The following is a 7,066-nucleotide window of genomic DNA, read 5'->3' as shown; positions in this document are numbered from 1 at the left end:
ACGCACTGAATATTTTTAGGCAAATAGGGAACACTGTTTTGAATAATTAAGAAATACTTACCGTTTATTGCTAGTATTTTCGCTTCAGCCTTTGTTTTCACGTCACGTCCATGATCCTCCCAGGTTAAATTGGATGTCGCGTTCACAAACCTCTGCTTTGGTGAGAAAGTGGACAGAGGAATCACATCTTTGAATCCAGTTTTCAACCACCAAATTAGAGCATATTTTCTGTCACCCATCTTTATTAGGAAGAAGAATTTTTCGATGAAACACGCTCACTCTTGAACACTAAATTTGCACGATTTTGTTAAACGATGGTGACGCTGCCAAACAGACGCTTGGATGTGTTTCGGTAATATCGACTTGCAGATTGATTTGATGCACCGAGCCGAACGATCCTCAAATATTGGAGTAAAAGAGAAATCCGACAGTCTCTGCGTCGCTGCTTATCCGCACGACGCATGCGCATTAATTTCCTTTTATTTTAAAATTTTAATTAGGGAAAGAATGAACACACTTCATATTCATATTTACAAATGATCCGAGTCAGTCGCAACTTTTTGAACACTTATGTTAGAGAATTCGAAACATTATATGGATTGCGATTTTGTTCAATTAACATACATTAGATTTTACATTTTCCTGATATCGTAGAAACACTTGGACCATTATGGCTGTACACTTGTTTTGAGTATGAAGATTTAAATGGTCAATTTCTGAGACTTATTCATGGTACTAACCACATTGATAGCCAAATAGCCGTTTCTCAAAATCAATTTATCTCGATGATAAAGCTAATGGAAAATTTACCCAATGGCGAATTAAAACAATTCTGTCAAAAATAAAAGCGTCAAGTAAAAATCAACGAACAAATTTCAGACCATTGTTACAGCGTTGGAGGTTACAAACGTATTACAGAAATGCCAAAATTAGTTCAAAGGGCACTGCAAGCTTTTTCAATTTTTAGAAATTTCAGGGTTTGCCTGTTTTCAAGACTGTTAAAAAACTCAAAATTGTATGTAGCAGAGACTTACAAGCAGAATAGCTTACAAACGCATTCATCTGCCGTGTAATATCTTCATAACAATGAATTAAAATTGGGTATAGTTAACTGCTTTCTGAAAGTTCATAATTGTAATTGTGAATTGCAAAACTGTCAATGTGGAGACTCACATTTTGCAATTTTGCAAAGCGAACTCATCTGTCGTGATGTTTTTCAAACTCAAGGGGCAGCTTCCAGCATAATACTGAATTCTTCGTACAAAAGTGTGATGTTTTCGAAAATGCAATCGCTATCCCAATTGAAAATATTACGAACATTAGTGTATTTATGAACGTAGATCATCAAGTGCATATAGGGTTGCCGATCAACCAAAAAGAGCTTGAATAAAAACATCCGCTCATTCATATGTGTATCGTATTTTTATTTTCCTCCTACATTACAATTGTATAAGATTTAAAAAAATGTGCTCAAATATTAAATTATTTTAAATAAATTTCAACTTATTTTACTTTTTTATAGTTATGCATTGAGTTCAATATATTGAAGTTTAGTATGGGTATGTCCATTTCAATATACTTCATATTGCGTATATGAAGGTTTTTCTATCCTTGTATGTTTAAAAAAAGTCAAAAATGAATATATTGATTATTATTAAATTATTATTATTATTAACGAAACTATTATGTTTACTGCAGAGATCATAGAGGTTTAAATGAGGGCTTGATAAATATTTTTAAAATCGCAAAGAGGGTCATAGAGGCTCAAACGAGGGATTCAAAAACTTGAAAAATCATGAGGAGGGCTAAAGAGGTTGAAAAGAGGTCCAAAGAGGTTCTACGATAAGCAAAAGAGGATATCGAGGGTCTCTTTTCGAACCAGGAGATTTAGTACCACTGCATAATGATAGCGAAAGAACAAAATTAGAAAGTGAATGACTCGGACCTTACACCATATGCAAACGCGTCAGTTCCTCTGATTATGAAATTTTATACAATAATCAGCATTACACTGTACACGCTAGTAGGTTGAAGCCCTTCTACCAATAGCTTCATCGATTCATTTTATGTTTCTTTTTAGAATGAATTTCACTTGAATACTGCTATCATTTCTCTCGATCACATCTGCTAACGTGACCCTCACTTCACTCGATGGATCCACTATATTCGCCGAGGACCTTGGTACAGCAAAAATCTATCACACTAAATGGAGACTCATTTCGTCCGTCGACACACACGGCATTGACAAAAGATACGAACAACTTAGTCTCTTTTATAGATCCGTCTCCGAACGATGTAATCAATGTTTAGAACAATTTGAACTGGAAACATTAAAATCCTGAATTAAAAGATTAAATACTCGAAGATTGTTGCTCAATCAGTTATTAGGAAAGAATCGGTATAAAAGAGGAGCTTTTAATTTTATTGGAAGCATATCCAAGACAATTTTCGGTACACTATCTGAAAGTGATTTAGATTATATCAACCACGAACTTGATCAACTGTATTTCCAGAACAAAATGTTAAAAATGTCATTGAAAAATCAAACTAAAGTAATTAGGACTATTTTAAATTCGGCCGCACATGATGTAGATTCTTTGTTTTCAAAAAATAAAAACATTATAAATAATTATGACAAGTTAGCCAATAAGACTAATGAAAATATCGAAAACACAGTAATGGCTAATCAGATCACAATCATGAATGTTGTTATATCAGAATTAAGTGAAGACATAACGCTATTAATCGATGCAATAAATGACGGTAAAGACGGAATATTACATCCCCAAATTTTACCGCCGACTACACTTATAGAGTGATTAAAACAATTTGAAGAAGTAAACAATGAAAAGCATGGCATTCAGTCAGTAGAGTAAAATTATGAATACTTGATTGATATTGCGGAAATAACTGTTTTATTGATAAATAGTAAATTTGTTTACTCAATTGAAATGCCAATTTTAAGAAAAGAAATCTACAAAATAAATCACTTAATTCCGATACAGCTACGAAAGGGGGAAAATTTTATTACCGTAATCCTAAAAGAAAATAATGAATGATCAACGTCCAAAAAACTCTTTACATCCCTACGTCAGAAAGTGATTTTAGTTACTGTAAATTACTTGGAATTACAAAAATTTGTAAAAGAAAGAATCCTAGCTATCTCCTAGCAGAAACTACATCCTGCGAAACACAACTGATAAAAAACAGCGTTAAATTATAAACAACAAAATATGTCAGATAAATGTAATCATTATTGATCAAACGGTATTTTACATTTCTACAAAACGAGCAGGGTGTCATTATGATTCCAAACAAGGAGGAGAGCATACAAATTTACTGCGAAGATTCAAATTATGAAAAGTCAATAACAGAAATAACTTTAATTAAAGCTCTAGATAACTGCATTATACATACCGAATACACTATTGTAAAAATAAGCAAAACAAAAGTAAAAACGCAGAATTTTTCATACCGAAAAACGTTACAATTCCATTCTTCGAGTCCAATTTAAATCTTGTAAGAAAGGAATTCCTACCCTTGAACGGACAAATAAATAACCAGGAATTAAAATCAGCCGGAAAATCTTTAGATGAGATAGAAAATGTTTTGAGTAAAGTACAGAGTATTAGAAGATCTCATTCTTGGAAAGAACAGGCAACGAACATTCTTTCTTACTTAGGCTACACTTCGTTAATCCTTATCTCAATATTTGCACTTTATAAATGCGGAGTTTACGAATTAATTCAGAAATGTCTTCCTAGCCTCTGCATTAATTTTTGTTGTACTACCAATAAGATAAACAACGAAATAATACCACAAGTTGTCGCCTACATACCAGCGAGCGCTTCTACGATTGTCTTATAGAGTAAGTTAGATAATAAACCTATCAAGTTTAGAAGGAAGTAAACTATGAAAGTCAAAGAATTTCGGGAGAAATTCACTCTAACAGGGGAGGTGTGAAGCTAGAAAGAATAGATCAAAATGTTTTAGCTTTGTAAGAGCATTCTTCTAAAAGAGAGCAGTTTTGCAGGCGAAGAGTAGATAGATATCATCCCCTCAGTTTTTATACGATATGGGCAGTAGAGTGTAAGCTTTCATCGTGGGACCGTCCAGCACGGCTTCGGCTCCAGATTCATTCCTTGTCTGACAGCTACGGCTGCAACTTGTATTTCATTTAATAAACTATCTGACCAGGTCTACGAATCTATGTCAGGACAAAATTAAATTAAAGCGACTTTTCATTTAGACCTTCACAGTATTTTATTTGTTTATTTTGCAGGATTGATAAAGAGTTTCATGAGAATTTGAAATAAATGTACGAGATATTTAGAAATTAAAAAAAAATCAAAAATAATTTAACATTTGCAAAGATTTCAACCAAATTTTAACGAAAATGTAGATTTTTGAAGATTTAAAATCAAATTTTGAAGCTATTTAAGGATTTTTAAAGTTTGAAGATAATGAAAAAACTGTCTTAAGATTTCTGGCAAAAATTTTCAATGATTTTTTTGTTAAAGAAATTATTTTTTTACACAATACTTAAAAAGAGTTTAAAACAAAAAAAAATTTGGAAGAATAAATAAAAGTTTAACAATCATTACTTTAGAAAAAAATCGATTAGGTTAAAAGATATTTAGAAGTTTTTAAGAGATTCAAAAATAATTTAAATAGTTTAACAAAATATATATGTTTGAGGATCTTTAAATAAGATTCTGACTTTTTAAAATTATTTTTTAAACTTTTTAGACAATAACAAAATCTACTTAAAATTCCTGTAAAGAAATTAAATGGTTTTTCTTTTTAAAAAATAATTTCAAAAGAATATTTAACTAGATTTTAAAACAATTTCGATATATAAATAACAATTGAAAAATTATTAATTTGTGACAATTTAAAATAAAAAGAATTTAACTTCTAACTTAAAAAGTGTTCATTAAAAAAATTTTAATCTTTGAAGTTTTAATGCTTTTCACTGAAAATTTCTTAAAATGATAGTTTAAAAAAATTTTAAATTGGTGGATTCATTCTTCAATTTAGAGCATTGAGAATTATAGCGTCGATTTTTTTAACCTGCGATCTGTACAATTAATGAAATTTAGAATTTTTTATTTTGCAATTTGCCGATATTTATTTTAAATTTGGAAAATTTAACATTATTCTTTATTTTTTTTACGGAAATCAAACAGGCATTTGAAATATTCTTAAAATTTTCTATATGAATCATATTACGAATGTAATTTTTTCTTGAAGTGTTTACTAAAAACTATAAAGTGAAAAAAAAAGATGAAAATATTAGGAAAAAACTCCGAATTTCTAGCCTTATTCTAACAGAATATTATTATAAATAATGAATTGTCTAAACAATTATGTTTGTTAACATTTTAGACAATCAAGTACAACGAATTCTTTCCTTCTATTCAAATAGCTTGAGATTAACCCATTAAGGCCCATGCAAAAACTGGATGGGGTAGCAACAAACTAACTACGCCATCCTTTGCATAATCAAAACATAAAATATACGTTTTTTGTAATTCTTTACAATAAATTATTTAAACAAATTACTTGAAAAAATTATTATTTTGAAAGACTGACTGCAGCAATCGATTCTACGGAAAAACTTATGACGGAAACCTATATAAGATTTTTTTGTCAGAGTTAAATTTGAAAGTGAAAAGTAGGAATAAACAATCGTATGGAAAGGGAGTGACTATATGCCAAGACTCAAGCAGAAACTGAACATAGCAATTCCAATTATTTGTATTGTTTTATTCTAAGAGTACTCAAAAGTATCTAGATTTTTGTACCCATTTTTTCCGTTAACCGATTGCTGCAGTCAGTCTTTCAGAATTATAATTTTTCAAGTAATTTGTTCAAATAATTTATCATAAACAATTGCAAATGACAAAAACAAATACGCAGATTTTATTTTTTGATTATGCAAAGGATGGTGTTGTTAGTTTGTTGATATCCTATCCAGATTCGGCTTGGGTCTTGGCTTAGTCACAGACTGCAGCTGCAGTCAGTTTTTCAAGATAATAATTTTTCAAGTAATTTGTTTAAATAATTTATTGTAAACAATTGCAAATGACAAAAGAAAAAATACGTATATTTTATTTTTTGATTATGCAAAGGATGGCGTAGTTAGTTTGTTGCTACCGCATCCAGTTTTTGCATAGGCCTTAATGGGTAAAGTTGAATGTCGTAGTTAGTCACAAATGGTAATAAAATTGCATTAATAAATATTTTTATGAAAAATGTATAATAGTTCAGGATTAATTATAAAATATTGCAGGAATTTTCACAGAGTGAATCTTAGGACGCAGTGCTATTATTCATTCTCATTTTAATTTAGAAACCGAATTTTTTCAACTTGTGACTGCCCACAAATTTGTAATTGTTTATCAAATATTTGTTTACAAACTCTATTTACAATAATGGTTATTCTCAACTTTTTAATCATTTTTGTGATTAAACTTAATTCTTATATTAATATGTACATTGAATGAGCCTAGTTGTACAATATTTTGAAATTTAAAAGCCATAAGGTTAACGATTTTTTAACTGAAACCGTTAAAAAAGTGAATAATATGTAAAATAGTAATACTAGTCCATTTCTTAATTAGTACCATGTAAATTTTATAAATTTCAAATTATGTATGTGCGAAACTCAATTTCTTTAGAATCTTTAAACGGTAAAATTATTTTATATAAAATTAAAAGCATTAATGGTTCCTTTAATTTAAATTTCTAGCAAATTTTCCTAGGCGAATTACTGCAGATTGATGCATCAAAAATTGTATTCAAATCTCACTTTTAAAACTTTAAAAATGGTAATATTTGCGAAGTTTTCAATTTCCAGTTTAAATTTCTTCAAAATGCAATAAACTTAAATTCTAAGCTTTCCAAATTATAGTAATACATAGACATTCTGTAAATGAGCATTTCGAATACAAAAGAATTATAGGGCGATGGTCAATTCCGCCCCAGCTACCTGTGTACCGTCCCCCACTACGCGGCTTCCCCTCACACCGTCGAGCTGCTGCCACTGAGCTTGGTCAGCGGG

General features: G+C 30.2%; 1 protein-coding gene across 5 annotated transcripts in view; it reads right to left on the bottom strand.

Moving 5' to 3' along the window:
- Positions 1-7,066, bottom strand: part of LOC117181480 (maternal embryonic leucine zipper kinase-like) — a 252,964-nt gene that overhangs the window by 121,021 nt on the left and 124,877 nt on the right. The window lies entirely within an intron of this gene.

Source organism: Belonocnema kinseyi, chromosome 10 (assembly GCF_010883055.1).
Source record: "Belonocnema kinseyi isolate 2016_QV_RU_SX_M_011 chromosome 10, B_treatae_v1, whole genome shotgun sequence".
NCBI classification, from domain to species: domain Eukaryota; kingdom Metazoa; phylum Arthropoda; class Insecta; order Hymenoptera; family Cynipidae; genus Belonocnema; species Belonocnema kinseyi.
Note: the sequence above shows the minus strand (reverse complement) of the source record. Positions and strands in the feature narration are given on the sequence as shown.